This window comes from Scyliorhinus canicula, chromosome 11 (assembly GCF_902713615.1).
Source record: "Scyliorhinus canicula chromosome 11, sScyCan1.1, whole genome shotgun sequence".
NCBI lineage: Eukaryota > Metazoa > Chordata > Chondrichthyes > Carcharhiniformes > Scyliorhinidae > Scyliorhinus > Scyliorhinus canicula.
In genome coordinates this window covers 1,211,647-1,230,579 of record NC_052156.1, presented here as the reverse complement: position 1 = coordinate 1,230,579, position 18,933 = coordinate 1,211,647, and the positions used below count along the sequence as shown (strand labels likewise).

At 52.4% G+C, this 18,933-nt stretch overlaps 1 protein-coding gene across 1 annotated transcript in view; it reads right to left on the bottom strand.

Annotated features, from left to right (window-relative positions):
* Positions 1 to 18,622, bottom strand: part of LOC119973700 (hyaluronidase-2-like) — a 50,576-nt gene extending 31,954 nt beyond the window's left edge. The window contains exon 1 of the mRNA XM_038812081.1: positions 18,532 to 18,622. The gene's annotated coding sequence lies outside the window, so the exon portion shown is untranslated. The remainder of the gene's footprint in view (positions 1 to 18,531) is intronic.
* Between the last annotated feature and the right edge of the window lie 311 nt (positions 18,623 to 18,933).

The following is an 18,933-nucleotide window of genomic DNA, read 5'->3' as shown; positions in this document are numbered from 1 at the left end:
CCCGATCCCTGAATTCCAATCCCGGTATTCCCAATCCCGGTATTCCCGGTCCCAGAATCCCAATCCCGGAATCCTCACCCCGGAATCCCAATCCCTATATTCCCAATCCAAGAATACCAATCCCAGAATCTCCATCCCGGAATCCCCATCCCGGTATTCCAAATCCCGCATTCCCAATCCCGGATTCCCAAATCCCGCATTCCCAATCCCGGATTCCCAAATCCTGCATTCCGAATCCCAGTTTCCCCAATTCCTCATCCCAATCCTCGATTCCCCAATCCCAGGTTCCCAATCCCACATTCCCCATTCCCAATCCCAGATTCTCCAAAATCAGATCCCTCTTTCCCAGTCCCAACTCCCAATCCCAGATCCCACTTTCCCAAGCCCAGCTCCCAGCCCCAGATCCCACTTTCCCAATAGCAGCTCCCAATCCCAGATTCCCAATACCTCATTCCCATATCCCAGATTCCCAATCCCTGATTCCCCAATCCCAGGTACTGAAATCCCAGATCCCAATTTCCAAATCCCCATTCTCAGTCCCAAATTCCCCAGTCCCAGAGCCCCAAACCCCGATTCCCAAATCCCAGATCTTCATTCCCCACTCCCCAACCCTAGATTTCCCAATCTCAGATTTCCCAGTTCCTCCAATCCCATATTCAAAGTCCAAGATCCCCATTCTCAAATCTCCTTTTCCCAAACCCAGATTCCCAAATCAATGAGCGGCAGGGTAGCACAGTGGATAGCACTGTGGCTTCACAGCTCCAGGGTCCCAGGTTCAATTCCCGTCTTGGATCACTGTGTGGAGTCTGCACGTTCTCTCCGTGTCTTTTCCTCCGGGTGCTCCGGTTTCCTCCCACAGTACAAAGATGTGCAGGTTAGGTGGATTGGCCATGATAAATTGCCCTTAGTGTCCAAAAAGGTTAGGAGGGGTTGCTGGGTTACCAGGACATGATGGTGGTGTGACCTTGGATAGGGTGCTCTTTCCATGGGCTGGTGTAGACTCGATGGGCCGAATGGCATCCTTCAGCACTGTAAATTCTATGACTATCCCTGTTCCCAATACCAGGTCTATATTCCCAATGCAGCTCCTCAGTCCCAGATTACCATTCCCAGATCCCCAGTCCCAGATTACCATTCCCAAATTCCCACAACCAGCTCACCCCTGGACCCAGAGGCAGAATGGACCAGCAACCTCCAGATACCGAGATTACGGTCTGCCCACTGAAACCGGGAGCACTTAACATCGCCCTGGATCAATCCCAAACGAATCCCATAGCCGTTTATCAAACCAAAAATATTTCTACTGTTCCGCTTTCTTCCTTTATCAATACTAACTAACCCCACTGCCCCACTCTCTCCCATAGCCCTGTATCAATCCCAAACTAATCCCACTGCCCCGCTCTCTCCCCATAGCCCTGTATCAATCCCATACTAATCCCACTGCCCCACTCTCTCCCCATAGCCCTGTATCAATCCCAAACTAATCCCACTGCGCCCGCTCTTCCCATAGCCCTGTATCAATTCCCAAACTAATCCCACTGCCCCACTCTCTCCCCATAGCCCTGTATCAATCCCCAAACTAATCCCACTACCCCGCTCTCTCCCCATAGCCCTGTATCAATCCCAAACTAATCCCAATGCCCCACTCTCTCCCCATAGCCCTGTATCAATCCTAAACTAATCCCACTGCTCACTCTCTCCCCATAATCCTGTATCAATCCCCAAACTAATCCCACTGCCCCACTCCCCCATAGCCCTGTATCAATCCCCAAACTAATCCATCATCCCCGCTCTCTCCCCAGAGCCCTGTATCAATCCCCAAACTAATCCCTCATCCTCGCTCTCTCCTCATAACCATGTATCAATCCCAAACAAATCCCACTGCCCCACTCCCCAAAGCCCTGTATCAATCCCAAACTAATCCCACTGCACTAATCTCTCCCCATAGCCCTGTACCAATCCCCAAACTAATCCCACTGCCCCACTCTCCCCATAGCCCTGTATCAATCCCAAACTAATCCCACTGCCCCACTCTTTCTCCATAGCCCTGTATCAATCCCAAAATAATCCCACTGCCCCCTCTCTCCCCATAGCCCTGTATCAATCCCAAACTAATCCCACTGCTCACTCTCTCCCCATAATCCTGTATCAATCGCCAAACTAATCCCACTGCCCCACTCCCTCCCCGTAGCCCTGTATCAATCCCAAATGAACACACTGGCCCACTATCTCCCCATAGCCCTGTGTCAATCCCAAACTAATCCCACTGCCCCGCTCTCTCCCCATATCCCTGTATCATTCCCAAACTAATCCCACTGCCCCACTCCCTCCCCGTAGCCCTGTGTCAATCCCAAACTAATCCCACTGCCCCGCTCTCTCCCCATATCCCTGTATCATTCCCAAACTAATCCTACTGCCCCACTCTCTCCCCATAACTCTGTATCAATCCCCAAACTAATCCCACTGCCCACTCTCCCCATAGCCCTGTATCAATCCCAAACTAATCCCACTGCCTCACTCTCTCCCCATAGCCCTGTACCAATCCCCAAACTAATCCCACTGCCCACTCTCCCCATAGCCCTGTATCAATCCCAAACTAATCCCACTGCCCCGCTCTCTCCCCATTGCCCTGTATCAATCCCCAAACTAATCCCACTGCCCCGCTCTCTCCCCATAGCCCTGTATCAATTTCAAACTAATCCCACTGTCCCGCTCTCTCCCCATAGCCCTGTATCAATCACAAATTAATCCCACTGCCCTGCTCTCTCCCCATAGCTCTGTATCAATCCCAATTAATCCCACTGTCCCACTCTCTCCCCATAGCCTGTATCAATCCCAAACTAATCCCATTGCCCTGCTCTCTCCCCATAGCCCTGTACGAATATCAAAGTAATCCCAATGCCATGCTCTCTCTCCCCATAGCTCTGTATCAATCCCAAACTAATCACACTGCCCCAATCCCAATTAATCCCACTGTCCCGCTCTCTCCCCATAGCCCTGTACCAATCCCAACTAATCCCATTGCCCTGCTCTCTCCCCATAGCCCTGTATCAATCCCAAACCAACCCCAATGCCCCGCTCTCTCCCATATCCCTGTATCAATCCCAAACTAATCCCACTGCCCCACTCTCTCCCCGTAGCCCTGTATGAATCCCAAATGAACACACTGGCCCTCTATCTCCCCATAGCCCTGTGTCAGTCCCAAACTAATCACACTAGAACAAAGAACAAAGAAAAGTACAGCACAGGAACAGGCCCTTAGCCCTCCAAGCCTGGGCCGACCATGCTGCCCGTCTAAACTAAAATCTTCCACACTTCTTGGGTCCGTATGCCTCTATTCCCATCCTATTCATGTATTTGACAAGATGCCCCTTAAATGTCACTATCGCCCCTGCTTCCACCACCTCCTCCGGCAGCGAGTTCTAGGCACCCACTACCCTCTGTGTAAAAAAACTTGCCTCGTACATCTCTAAACCTTGCCCATCGCACCTTAAACCTATGCCCCCTAGTAATTGACCCCTCTACCCTGGGAAAAAGCCTCTGACTATCCACTCTGTCTATACCCCTCATAATTTTGTAAACCTCTATCAGGTCACACCTCAACCTCCGTCGTTCCCATGAGAACAAACCGAGTTTATTCAATCGCTCCTCATAGCTAATGCCCTCCATACCAGGCAACATCCTGATCTCTCTGACTGTCAATACTCTTGAGGGTTCTACCATTCACTGTATATTCCCTACCTGCATTAGACCTTCCAAAATGCATTACCTCACATTTGTCCGGATTAAATTCCATCTGCCATCTCTCCACCCAAGTCTCCAAACGATCTAAATCCTGCTGTATCCTCTGACAGTCCTCATCGCTATCCACAATTCCACCAACCTTTGTGTCGCCGGTAAACTTACTAATCAGACCAGTTACATTTTCCTCCAAATTATTTGTTACTATAAACATCAAAGGTCCCAGCACTGATCCCTGCGGAACACCACTAGTCACAGCCCTCCAATTAGAAAAGCACCCTTCCATTGCTACTCTCTGCCTTCTATGACCGAGCCATTTCTGTATCCACCTTGCCAGCTCACCTCTGATCCCGTGTGACTTCACCTTTTGTACCAGTCTACCACGAGGGACCTTGTCAAAGGCCTTACTGAAGTCCATATAGACAACATCCACTGCCCTATCTGCATCAATCACCTTTGTGACCTCTTCGAAAAACTCCCATCAAGTTAGTGAGACACGACCTCCCCTTCACAAAACCATGCTGCCTCTCACTAATACGTCCATTTGCTTCCAAATGGGAGTAGATCCTTTCTTGAAGAATTCTCTCCAGTAATTTCCCTATCACTGACGTAAGGCTCACTGGCCTGTAGTTCCCTGGATTATCCTTGCGACACTTCTTAAACAAAGGAACATCATAGAATCATAGAATTTATAGTGCAGTAGGAGGCCAATCGGCCTATCGAGTCTGCACCGGCTCTTGGAAAGAGCGCCCTACCCAAGCCCGCAACCCCCACCCGATCCCCATAACCCAGTAACCCCACCAACACAAAGGGCAATTTTGGACTAAGGGAAATTTATCATGGCCAATCCACCTAACCTGCACATCTTTGGACTGTGGGAGGAAACCGGAGCACCTGGAAGAAACCCACGCACACACGGGGAGGACGTGCAGACTCCGTACAGACAGTGACCCAAGCCGGGAATCGAACCTGGGACCCTGGAGCTGTGAAGCAATTGTGCTAACCACTATGCTACCGTGCTCCCCGAACAACATTGGCTTTTCTCCAGTCCTCCGGGACATCACCTGAAGACAGTGAGGATCCAAAGATTTTTGTCAAGGCCTCAGCAATTTCCTCTCTAGCTTCCTTCAGTATTCTGGGGTAGACCCCATCAGGCCCTGGGGACTTATCTACCTTAATATTTTTCAAGACGCCCAACACCTCGTCTTTTTGGATCTCAATGTGACCCAGGCTATCTACACACCCTTCTCCAGACTCAACATCCACCAATTCCTTCTCTGTGATCAATACTGATGCAAAGTATTCATTTCGTACCTCGCCCATTTCCTCTGGCTCCACACATAGATTCCCTTCCCTGTCCTTCAGTGGGCCAACTTTTTCCCTGGCTACCCTCGTGCTTTTTATGTACGTGTAAAAAGCCTTGGGATTTTCCAAAACACTATTTGCCTTTTCATGACCCCTTTTAGACCTCCTGACTCCTTGCTTAAGTTCCCAGACACTGGACACCGGATCCAGACACTGGGCAACGGCTCCCAGACACTGGCTCCAGACACTGGACACCGGCTCCCAGACACTGGACACTGGCTCCAGACACTGGACACCGGCTCCCAGACACTGGACACTGGCTCCAGACACTGGACACCGGCTCCCAGACACTGGATACTGGCTCCAGACACTGGACACTGGCTCCCAGACACTGGACACTGGCTCCCAGACACTGGACACCGGCTCCCAGACACTGGACACTGGCTCCAGACACTGGACACTGGCTCCAGACACTGGACACTGGCTCCGGACACTGGACACTGGCTCCAGACACTGGACACTGGCTCCCAGACACTGGACACTGGCTCCAGACACTGGACACTGGCTCCAGACACTGGACACTGGCTCCAGACACTGGACACCGGCTCCCAGACACTGGGTTGCCAACTGTGATTAAACGTATTCCTGAATGTTTCATCATACGTTTTGCCCGCACACTCCATCCATCAGTCAATTTGTATAGAACTGATAACGAGAAATGTTCAAATGAAATGACACAACAAAACTCTCTTTTTTAATGTCCCGATGATATTTCCCCAGGGTTGTACACAGTGCTGCTCTGAAGATTGATCTTAAATCCAGGATGAGCCTGGAGCGTTTGTAACCCCAGCTCTCATGCATTGGATCTCTGGCAGTATGAACCCAGTCACTTGATCTCCAGCCCTGTGCTCCAAGATATTGGATCTCAATATCACGCACTGTGTTCTCGGGCACTGGATCTAAGGCACTGGGTCACAGGCACTGAACTCAAGGACTGTGCTCTCAAGCACTGTATGTCAGGCACTGGCTCTGAGACACTGTATTCCCAGGCACTGGTTCTCAGGCATTGTGCATTTAGACACTGGATCTCAGTCTCTGTCTCGGGACCCCAATGCTTTGAATAGACACTGGGGGCTGGATTCTACGCCGTCGAATGCTCCATTTTACTGGCAGCCCAGGGGTTTCCCGAAGGCGTGGGGCTGCCTCACAATGGGAAACCCCATTGACCAGCCGGCGAAACGGAGCATCCCGCAGGCGGGGTGAACTGGAAATCTGGTATGGCGGGACGGAGAAACCCACCCAGGGTCTCTGGACTGTATTTTCTGTCTCAGGCACCCAGATACAGGCTCTGAAACTGCACTCTCAGGCAATGGGCTTCTGAATTTCAGTGGTTAGCACTGCTGCCTCACAGCGGCAGGGACCCGGGTTCAATTCCGCCCTTGGGTGACGTCTGTGCGGAGTCTGCACGTTCTCCCCGTGTCTGTGTGGGTTTCCTCCGGGTGCTCCGGTTTCCTCCCACAGTCCAAAGATATGCAGGTTAGGTGGATTGTCCGTGGTAAATTGCTGCTCTGTTGTGGGGATAGGTTAGGGGGAGTGGGCCTGGATAGGGTGCTGTTTTGGATGGTTAGTGAAGACTCAATGGGCCAAATGGCCTTCTGCACTGTAGGGATTCTATGAGAGCGGGAGAGGCTGGACAATTGATTATTTTGAAGGCTGAGGTTGATAGATTCTTGACTGACAAGGCCAAAGGATATGAGGTTGAACAACCATGATACTATCGAATGACGGATATTCAAAGGGCTGAATGGCCTACTCGGATCATAGTGCGTATGTGTTTAAGATGAGGCTAGTGTGAGGAACAGAGACTGAGAAATCGAGGCAAACCCAGATAACAGTCAAAGTTGAACATTTCTGCAGATTTAAAGTGTTGGATGTTTATCTGTGAATATTACCCAGTTTGGAAACAGTGTCCACCCATATTTTGGAACAATTACTTCATTTGATTGTGTTATTTGTTCCCTGAGATTTGTTAAACTATTTCTAAATAATTATTCAAGGCTGCAGGAGTGTCAATTTTAAACTGCCAGCAAGATGTGCGGCAATAAATTTGAAAAGCAGGAAATCAAGCATCCGCCTATTAACCCTCGGGAAATGACACTGAATAGGGTCTGAGTTCATCCCTTTCCTGGTTAACATCTCAACTGGTCACTTCCTGTCCAAACTCTTCATACATAATGATGTAATTGGCTGAGTTTTAGCTCTGGGAGGCGAATCTACACATGATGATCATGCATCCAGATACCGTCCTTCTTTAAAACAGCGATACTGCAGGACACACAGCCGTCAAATTGCACAAAGATCTCAAACCAGCAACATGAGAAGAAACAGATTTTCTCTTGGTGATGTCATTGAAGGCCAGTTCTTGACCCAAGGACCTCGGGGAGAATTACTCTGCTCTTCTTCCAAGGTGCAGATGATCTTTTATATTTACAAGAGATGATTGATCAGGCCTCACGTGTTCATCTTATCTGTAAAGTGGCACTTCTGACAGTGCGGCACACCCTCAGTATTGACCCTCTGACAGTGCAGCACTCCCTCAGTACTGACCCTCTGACAGTGCGGCACTCCCTCAGTACTGACCCTCTGACAGTGTGGCACTCCCTCAGTACTGACCCTCTGACAGTGCGGCACTCCCTCAGTACTGACCCTCTGACAGTACGGCACTCCCTCAGTACTGACCCTCTGACAGTGCAGCACTCCCTAAGTACTGACCCTCTGACAGTGCAGCACTCCCTCAGTACTGACCCTCTGACAGTGCAGCACTCCCTCAGTACTGACCCTCTGACAGTGCAGCACTCCCTCAGTACTGACCCTCTGACAGTGCAGCACTCCCTCAGTACTGACCCTCTGACACTGCAACACTCCCTCAGTATTGACCCTCTGACAGTGCAGCACTCCCTCAGTACTGACCCTCTGACACTGCAACACTCCCTCAGTATTGACCCTCTGACAGTGCAGCACTCCCTCAGTACTGACCCTCTGACAGTGCAGCACTCCCTCAGTACTGACCCTCTGACAGTGCAGCACTCCCTCAGTACTGACCCTCTGACAGTGCAGCACTCCCTCAGTACTGACCCTCTGACAGTGCGGCACTCCCTCAGTACTGACCCTCTGACAGTGCGGCACTCCCTCAGTACTGACCCTCTGACAGTGCAGCACTCCCTCAGTACTGACCCTCTGACAGTGCAGCACTCCCTCAGTACTGACCCTCTGACAGTGCAGCACTCCCTCAGTACTGACCCTCTGACAGTTCAGCACTCCCTCAGTACTGACCCTCTGACAGTGCAGCACTCCCTCAGTACTGACCCTCTGACAGTGCAGCACTCCCTCAGTACTGACCCTCTGACAGTGCAGCACTCCCTCAGTACTGACCCTCTGACAGTGCGGCACTCCCTCAGTACTGACCCTCTGACAGTGCGGCATTCCCTCAGTACTGACCCTCTGACAGTGCGGCGCTCCCTCAGTACTGACACTCTGACAGTGCGGCACTCCCTCAGTACTGACCCTCTGACAGTGCAGCACTCGCTCAGTACTGACCCTCTGACAGTGCAGCACTCCCTCAGTACTGACCCTCTGACAGTGCAGCACTCCCTCAGTACTGACCCTCTGACAGTTCAGCACTCCCTCAGTACTGACCCTCTGACAGTGCAGCACTCCCTCAGTACTGACCCTCTGACAGTGCAGCACTCCCTCAGTACTGACCCTCTGACAGTGCGGCACTCCCTCAGTACTGACCCTCTGACAGTGCGGCACTCCCTCAGTACTGACCCTCTGACAGTGCGGCACTCCCTCAGTACTGACGATCTGACAGTGCGGCAGTCCCTCAGTACTGACCCTCTGACAGTGCAGCACTCCCTCAGTACTGACCCTCTGACAGTGCGGCACTCCCTCAGTACTGACCCTCTGACAGTGCAGCACTCCCTCAGTACTGACCCTCTGACAGTGCAGCACTCCCTCAGTACTGACCCTCTGACAGTGCGGCACTCCCTCAGTACTGACCCTCTGGCAGTGCAGCACTCCCTCAGTACTGACCCTCTGACAGTGCAGCACTCCCTCAGTACTGACTCTCTGACAGTGCAGCACTCCCTCAGTACTGACCCTCTGACAGTGCAGCACTCCCTCAGTACTGACCCTCTGGCAGTGCAGCACTCCCTCAGTACTGACCCTCTGGCAGTGCAGCACTCCCTCAGAACTGACCCCCTGACAGTGCAGCACTCCCTCAGTACTGACCCCCTGACAGTGCAGCACTCCCTCAGTACTGACCCTCTGACAGTGCGGCACTCCCTCAGTACTGACCCTCTGACAGTGCAGCACTCCCTCAGTACTGACTCTCTGACAGTGCGGCACTCCCTCAGTACTGACCGTCTGACAGTGCGGCACTCCCTCAGTACTGACCCTCTGACAGTGCGGCACTCCCTCAGTACTGACCCTCTGACAGTTCAGCACTCCCTCAGTACTGACCCTCTGACAGTTCAGCACTCCCTCAGTACTGACCCTCTGACAGTGCAGCACTCCCTCAGTACTGACCCTCTGACAGTGCGGCACTCCCTCAGTACTGACCCTCTGACAGTGCGGCACTCCCTCAGTACTGACCCTTTGACAGTGCGGCACTCCCTCAGTACTGACCCTCTGACAGTGCGGCACTCCCTCAGTACTGACCCTCTGACAGTGCGGCAGTCCCTCAGTACTGACCCTCTGACAGTGCAGCACTCCCTCAGTACTGACCCTCTGACAGTGCGGCACTCCCTCAGTACTGACCCTCTGACAGTGCAGCACTCCCTCAGTACTGACCCTCTGACAGTGCAGCACTCCCTCAGTACTGACCCTCTGACAGTGCGGCACTCCCTCAGTACTGACCCTCTGGCAGTGCAGCACTCCCTCAGTACTGACCCTCTGACAGTGCAGCACTCCCTCAGTACTGACCCTCTGATAGTGCAGCACTCCCTAAGTACTGACCCTCTGACAGTGCAGCACTCCCTCAGTACTGACCCTCTGACAGTGCAGCACTCCCTCAGTACTGACCCTCTGACAGTGCAGCACTCCCTCAGTACTGACCCCCTGACAGTGCGGCACTCCCTCAGTACTGACCCTCTGACAGTGCAGCACTCCCTCAGTACTGACCCTCTGGCAGTGCGGCACTCCCTCAGTACTGACCCTCTGGCAGTGCAGCACTCCCTCAGTACTGACCCCCTGACAGTGCAGCACTCCCTCAGTACTGACCCCCTGACAGTGCAGCACTCCCTCAGTACTGACCCTCTGACAGTGCAGCACTCCCTCAGTACTGACCCTCTGACAGTGCGGCACTCCCTCAGTACTGACCCTCTGACAGTGCAGCACTCCCTCAGTACTGACTCTCTGACAGTGCGGCACTCCCTCAGTACTGACCCTCTGGCAGTGCGGCACTCCCTCAGTACTGACCCTCTGACAGTGCAGCACTCCCTCAGTACTGACCCTCTGACAGTTCAGCACTCCCTCAGTACTGACCCTCTGACAGTGCGGCACTCCCTCAGTACTGACCCTCTGACAGTTCCGCACTCCCTCAGTACTGACCCTCTGGCAGTGCAGCACTCCCTCAGTACTGACCCTCTGACAGTGCAGCACTCCCTCAGTACTGACCCTCTGGCAGTGCAGCACTCCCTCAGTACTGACCCTCTGACAGTGCAGCACTCCCTCAGTACTGTCCCTCTGACAGTGCGGCACTCCCTCAGTACTGACCCTCTGACAGTGCGGCACTCCCTCAGTACTGACCCTCTGACAGTGCGGCACTCCCTCAGTACTGACCCTCTGACAGTGCGGCACTCCCTCAGTACTGACGATCTGACAGTGCGGCAGTCCCTCAGTACTGACCCTCTGACAGTGCAGCACTCCCTCAGTACTGACCCTCTGACAGTGCGGCACTCCCTCAGTACTGACCCTCTGACAGTGCAGCACTCCCTCAGTACTGACCCTCTGACAGTGCAGCACTCCCTCAGTACTGACCCTCTGACAGTGCGGCACTCCCTCAGTACTGACCCTCTGGCAGTGCAGCACTCCCTCAGTACTGACCCTCTGACAGTGCAGCACTCCCTCAGTACTGACTCTCTGACAGTGCAGCACTCCCTCAGTACTGACCCTCTGACAGTGCAGCACTCCCTCAGTACTGACCCTCTGGCAGTGCAGCACTCCCTCAGTACTGACCCTCTGGCAGTGCAGCACTCCCTCAGTACTGACCCCCTGACAGTGCAGCACTCCCTCAGTACTGACCCCCTGACAGTGCAGCACTCCCTCAGTACTGACCCTCTGACAGTGCGGCACTCCCTCAGTACTGACCCTCTGACAGTGCAGCACTCCCTCAGTACTGACTCTCTGACAGTGCGGCACTCCCTCAGTACTGACCGTCTGACAGTGCGGCACTCCCTCAGTACTGACCCTCTGACAGTGCGGCACTCCCTCAGTACTGACCCTCTGACAGTTCAGCACTCCCTCAGTACTGACCCTCTGACAGTTCAGCACTCCCTCAGTACTGACCCTCTGACAGTGCAGCACTCCCTCAGTACTGACCCTCTGACAGTGCGGCACTCCCTCAGTACTGACCCTCTGACAGTGCGGCACTCCCTCAGTACTGACCTTCTGACAGTGCGGCACTCCCTCAGTACTGACCCTCTGACAGTGCGGCACTCCCTCAGTACTGACCCTCTGACAGTGCGGCAGTCCCTCAGTACTGACCCTCTGACAGTGCAGCACTCCCTCAGTACTGACCCTCTGACAGTGCGGCACTCCCTCAGTACTGACCCTCTGACAGTGCAGCACTCCCTCAGTACTGACCCTCTGACAGTGCAGCACTCCCTCAGTACTGACCCTCTGACAGTGCGGCACTCCCTCAGTACTGACCCTCTGGCAGTGCAGCACTCCCTCAGTACTGACCCTCTGACAGTGCAGCACTCCCTCAGTACTGACCCTCTGATAGTGCAGCACTCCCTAAGTACTGACCCTCTGACAGTGCAGCACTCCCTCAGTACTGACCCTCTGACAGTGCAGCACTCCCTCAGTACTGACCCTCTGACAGTGCAGCACTCCCTCAGTACTGACCCCCTGACAGTGCAGCACTCCCTCAGTACTGACCCTCTGATAGTGCAGCACTCCCTAAGTACTGACCCTCTGACAGTGCAGCACTCCCTCAGTACTGACCCTCTGACAGTGCAGCACTCCCTCAGTACTGACCCTCTGACAGTGCAGCACTCCCTCAGTACTGACCCCCTGACAGTGCGGCACTCCCTCAGTACTGACCCTCTGACAGTGCAGCACTCCCTCAGTACTGACCCTCTGGCAGTGCGGCACTCCCTCAGTACTGACCCTCTGGCAGTGCAGCACTCCCTCAGTACTGACTCTCTGACAGTGCGGCACTCCCTCAGTACTGACCCTCTGGCAGTGCGGCACTCCCTCAGTACTGACCCTCTGACAGTGCAGCACTCCCTCAGTACTGACCCTCTGACAGTTCAGCACTCCCTCAGTACTGACCCTCTGACAGTGCGGCACTCCCTCAGTACTGACCCTCTGACAGTTCCGCACTCCCTCAGTACTGACCCTCTGGCAGTGCAGCACTCCCTCAGTACTGACCCTCTGACAGTGCAGCACTCCCTCAGTACTGACCCTCTGGCAGTGCAGCACTCCCTCAGTACTGACCCTCTGACAGTGCAGCACTCCCTCAGTACTGTCCCTCTGACAGTGCGGCACTCCCTCAGTACTGACCCTCTGACAGTGCGGCACTCCCTCAGTACTGACCCTCTGACAGTGCGGCACTCCCTCAGTACTGACCCTTTGACAGTGCAGCACTCCCTCAGTACTGACCCTCTGACAGTGCAGCACTCCCTCAGTACTGACCCTCTGGCAGTGCAGCACTCCCTCAGTACTGACCCTCTGGCAGTGCAGCACTCCCTCAGTACTGACCCCGTGACAGTGGAGCATTGAGTATGTTTGTCTGTGTTGCATGGGTGGGTAGCAGGTAGGGTAGTGGGTTGGTGTGTCCTTATTCAATTGTATTTATTGCATATTTTATCATTATTCAGAGAATCATAGAATCTACGGCACAGAGACTGGCTCTTCGGCCCAAACTGGTCCGTGCCAACCAAAAAGCCCATCGAAGCCAACCCCATTTGCCCAGATCCCTCTAAACCTTTCCTATCCATGTATCTGTCTTTTAAATGTTGTCAATGTCCCTGCCTCACCCACTCCCTCCGGCAGCTCATTCCACATACGGACCACGCTCTGGGTAAAAAAGTTTCTCCTCAGGTTCCCATTCATCCTTTCCCCTCTCAACATAAACCTGTGCCCTCTAGTTCCCTGGGGAAAAGCCTGAGTGCGTTCACCCTATCCATGCCTCTCATCATCATAGATATCATAGCATTTGCAGTGCAGAAGGAGGCCATTCGGCCCATCGAGTCTGCACCAGCTCTTGGAAAGAGCACCCCACCCAAGCCCACACCTCCACCCTATCCCCATAACCCAGTAACCCCACCCAACACTCAGGGCAATTCTGGTCACTAAGGGCAATTTAGCACGGCCAATCCACCTAACCTGCACACCTTTGGACTGTGGGTGGAAACCGGAGCACCCGGAGGAAACCCACGTAGACACGGGGAGGATGTGCAGACTCCACACAGACAGTGACCCAAGCCGGAATCGAACCTGGGACCCTGGAGCTATGCATCCTCCCAGTGCGGAGCGTGGTCCAATATCACAATCACCGAATACTCAGCATTCCTTTCCATCCAGCAGCATCTTCCCCGCCACGATAAAGTCAATCCTCGAGTGCACCGTATGCATCGGCGAAAAGAACAAATACTCTCTGTTCTGATCAATGACGTGGAGATGGGGGGGGGGCTGAAAATCTTCCACAGTCCACCCGTCCCATCTCCTTCACGCCAACACCTTTTCACCCCCCTCCTTCCCTCCTCCCCCCGGAAGGGGCCAGTGATCATGGCCGGGACCTGTCCATTTTCGGGTCCAACACTGTACTCCCGCCACCCAGGTGAGTATCCAGGTCCAGAAATGCCGCCGGCATTTTGCTCACATACCCTGTGTCATCGCTGTTTGAGGCCTCCAGACCCTTCAAGTGTGAGACAACCTGTGCTCACTTCACCGGTCCTCCCAATCCTCCCACATTCCACAACACCACTCTGACTGGAGCTTTCTCACCTCCCCTCACCCTCCCTACCCACCATGACCATCCCCCCAAGTCCTGGCAGGCAAGCAAGACCCAGCCCCGGCCATGGTCACCATCACCCCCCCCCCCCCCCCATCCCCACCTTCCCAGAAACCCCGCCAACCACTTCCTCTTGAAAACTCCGCTCCCAATATTGTCCCCATCCCTCCACCTCCCAGGCCCATCAAGCCCTGTCTACAGGTTCCATCGACCATGGCCCCTCCCCCCACCTCGCTCCCGTTCACCAGCCAACATTGCATTTGTTAGCGCCTCTGCCAGTGCCCCTCCCCCACATCAAGAAAATAAACCTACTCCAAAGCTCCCAACCTCCCTCCAAACACCCAACACCCTGCGTCCAAACAAACCCCAAAACTCAACAAACCACAAATCCCAACCACCCTCCCTAAACCACCCCAACCCGAACACCTCGTACGCAAAACAGTTACCATAACATCCATAAAGGGAAAGAATAACGTCAAAAAAAAACCCGATCAAAACCGTCAAAGTCCAACCTGAGTCCAGTTCCACGCCTTCTGCTTTCGCTGCCATTATGAGTGACCCTTAGCTTCGCCCTGTCAACTACACGAAGCAGCACATTGCATTAATACAACGCCACCTTGGCCGGACCGAAGGCCGTCCGTTCTTGCCAGCTCCATTGTCAAGTCCTGGTGTGTACGTACACCCTTACCATCCCTCTCCACCTCCCGCTTCACCCACCTCAGCACCCTCTCCTTCACCTGAAAATTATGAAAACAGATGACCACAGCTCTTGGCAGTTCATTTGTTCTTGGTTTCAGCCAGAGTGACCAGTGGATGCTGTCCAATTCGTACTGGGAGGCGTCCTCCCACTTCCCCATCAACCTTGCCAGCATCTTGGTGAAGTACACTGTAGGCCGCCGGCCCTCCGCCCCCTCACACAAACCCACTACCCTCAAATTCTGCCTTTGTGATCTGTTCTCCAGGTTCTCTACTTTTGCTGTCAGCCCTCTGTTGATCACCGACACCTTCCGCAACTCCTCACCCAGCGGGATGAACTGGTCGCGTTGCCGCGACAATGCCTCCTCCACCCCCTTCATTCTCTCCTTGTTCCCACACCGTTAAAGTCTTCATAACTCCTCTCTCATCGAGCAAGGGTCTCACCCACCCACCTCTTAAGCAAGGCCATCATCTCTGTCTGCTGCCTTTCAAATTGTTTGAGAACAGCCGCTCAAATTCCTCGGCCATCACTTCAGCCATCCCTCCCACCGCTCTCCCCCGCCATCTTTTCTCCCGCTGAATTCCTCACCAGGCTCGGCATCGAACTTTCACTCACTCCCTCTCTCTCTAGGTTCCTGCTCCCGGTTTTTGACATTCTTGAAATGTCTCAAACCTCCCACAACTTCTCACAAAATAATTTTCCCAAAACTGGGTGTGGAGAGCCGAGAAAATCAATTCTGGCAGAAGCCACCAATCCGTGACCTCCCGACGGTGACGTCGAGTAACTGTCTGTGCGGAGTCTCCCCGTGTCTGCGTGGGTTTCCTCCGGGTGCTCCGGTTTCCTCCCACAGTCCAAAGATGTTCAGGTTAGGTGGATTGGCCGTGATCAACGCGTGAGGTTATAGTGATTTGAGTGGGGGGTGGGGCCTAGGTGGGGTGCTCTTTCGGAGGGTCAGTGCTGTCTTGATGGGCCGAATAGCCTCATTTTGCATCGTAGGGAATCTATGGTTCAGTCCTCGGGCCCCAGCTATTTACAATCTATATTATATTATATACAATCTATATTATTTGCAATCTGTATTAATGACTTGGATGCAGGTATAATAATAATCACTTATTGTTACAAGTCGGCTTCAAATGAAGTTACTGAGAAAAGCCACATTCACACAAGTCACCACATTCCGGTGCCTGTGGAGGCTGGTACGGGAATTGAACCTGTGTGCTGGGCTTGATCTGTATTACAAGCCAGTTGTTCAGCTCAGTGTGCTAAACCAGCCCCTATAGAAGCTGCAGCCAAATTTGCAGATGACACTAAAATTGGTGGGACAGTAAGTGGCAATGAGGAAATAAATGTAAGAAATGGATACAGATGGGTTAGGTAAGTGGCAGATAGAGTTTAACGTGGGTAAGTGTGAGCTCATGCATTTTGGTCTGAGGAATAAAAAGGTAACTTATCTCAATGGACAGAAATGTCAGAGTGCTTCAGTGCAGAGGGATCTGGGTGTCCTTGTGCATGAGTCGCAGAAAGTTAGTTTGTGGGTGCAGCAGGAAATAAGGAAGGCAAATGGAATTTTGATATCCATTGCTAAGTAGGGAAGAGGTGTTGAAGCTGTATGGAGCACGGAGCACAGTTTTGGTCTCCTTGATTGATGAAAGATGCAAATGCATTGGAGGCGGTTCAGAGAAGGTTCACTAGATTGATCCCAGGGATGGAGCACTTGTCTTATGAAGAGAGATTGTGTAGCTTAGGTTTATACTCGTTGGAGTTTCGAAGAATGAATGTAGATCTAATTGAGGGATACATGGTGCTAAAGGGAATTGACAGGGCAGACGTAGAGTGGATGCTTCCCCTTGGTGGGCAAGAGGCCGTAGTTTTAGTCTAAGGAGTGGCAGATTTAAAACAGAAATGAGGAGGAATTACATCACTCAAAGGGTGGTGAATCTGTGGAATTTTCTATCCCAGAGTGCATTGGACGCCAGAACATTAAACACATTTAAGGAGGAGACAGATTGTTTTTAATTAGTGGGATGAAGGATGGGGAGCGGGCTGGAAGGTGGAGATGAGATGAGCCATGATTTTACTAAATGGCGGACAGGGTTCGAGGGGCAGAATTGTCTCCTCCTGCTCCTTGTTCTTATGCAGACAGCACAGGGTGAAGGATACGATGTACCTTCCCATGTTCTGCTATATGATTTCCACTTTACCTTCTGTTATCTGTTCCATGATATCTTTGCCATTGTGTCTTTGCACCCTCTAATCGATCCCTGACACTCTCTTTTGCTCCAGATGCCCCTCCCCCTCTTTCAACAGTATCAAATCCATAACATTTCTCCCTTTCTTTAGCTTTGAAGAAAAGTCAATGGACTCAAAGTTTCTCTCTCCACAGATGCTGCCAGACCAGCTGAGTTTATCCAGCATATTCTGTTTTTATTACATATTTCCTTCGTCCACAGTTTTAACTTTTATCAGAAGTGAGGAGTTTTGCTGCTGACCCCTCAGATAATGAAGCAGTCCCTGTCCAAATGCAGCAAGACCTGGGCAATATCCAGGCTTGGGGCTGACAAGTGGCAAGTTACATTCATGCCACACAAGTGCCAGACAATGACCATCTCCTATAAGAGAGGCTCTAACCACCATCCTTTGACATTCAATGGCATTACCATCGCTGAATCTCCCACAATCAACATCCTGGGGGTTACCATTGATCAGAAACTGAACTGGACCCAGCCACATTAATACTGTGGCTACCAGGGCAGGACAAAGGCTGGGAATCCTACGGCGAGTAACTCACCTCCTGACCCCCCAAAGTCTGTGCACCATCTACAAGGCACAAGTCAGGAGTGTGAGGGAATGCTCTCCACTTACTGGATGAGCGCAGCTCCAACAACACTCAAGAAGCTCAACACCATCCAGGACAAAGCAGCCCTGCTTGATTGCTCCCCCTTCCACAAACATTTAACCCTCCACCACCGACGAACAGTGGCAGCCGTGTGTACCATCTACAAAATGCACTGAACTAACTCGCCAAGGTTCCTTAGGCAGCACCTTCCAAACCCACGACCACCACCATCTAGATCTAGAAGGACAAGAGCAGCAGATACCTGGAAATCCACCACCTGGAGGTTCCCCTCCAAGTCACTCACCACCCTGACTGGGAAATATATCGGCCGTTCCTTCACTGTCGCTGGGGCAACATTCTGGAACTCCCTCCCTAACAGCACAGTGGATGTACCTACACCACACGGACTGCAGCGGCTCAAGAAGGAAACAACACCACTTCTGAAGGGCAACTAGGGGTGGGCAATAAATGCTGATCGAGCCAGCGACGCCCAGATTCCATGAAAACATTTAAAAATCTTCATCCATTCCCTATGTCCTGTTTCCTTTAGTCTCGCCGTCTCAGCCATGAATTCACACAAATCCCAATCCACTTTAAAACTCCTACTCACTACTGATGCACTGGTCCATCAAGTGAAATCCTAAAATGCCAACAGAGAAAGCTGCAGTGGTTATGAGGGAGGGTGAATGGAGTGGAGAGGATTCTTACCTGACAACTACCCTCAGTCCAGAGTGTGCAGAGTCTGTCAGCACCACTGCCACTTTGAATTTCACTTCAGATTCAGTCTCAGCTCCAAGTCAATCCATTTCCTCGTGCGTCAGTTCAGTTTCCTGCTGATTATTCTTGACTTGCTGATTACAATCAACTCACCCAAAAACCTTAGCATTGCGAAAAGATTAGGAATAATAGAGAAGTTAAACAGGAGGTATTGCTAAAGCAGGCAGTAAAACCCACCCACTCCCTCCTGGGTCACACTGCTCCCAGTTCCTTGGGAGGGGTTGATCCGATATGGAAGCAGAATTCTGAAAGCAAATTCTGATCTACCCAGATGCTGAAAAATAGAGACTTCAGCTCACCCCCACTACCCTCACACTACCCTGGCTCACACCC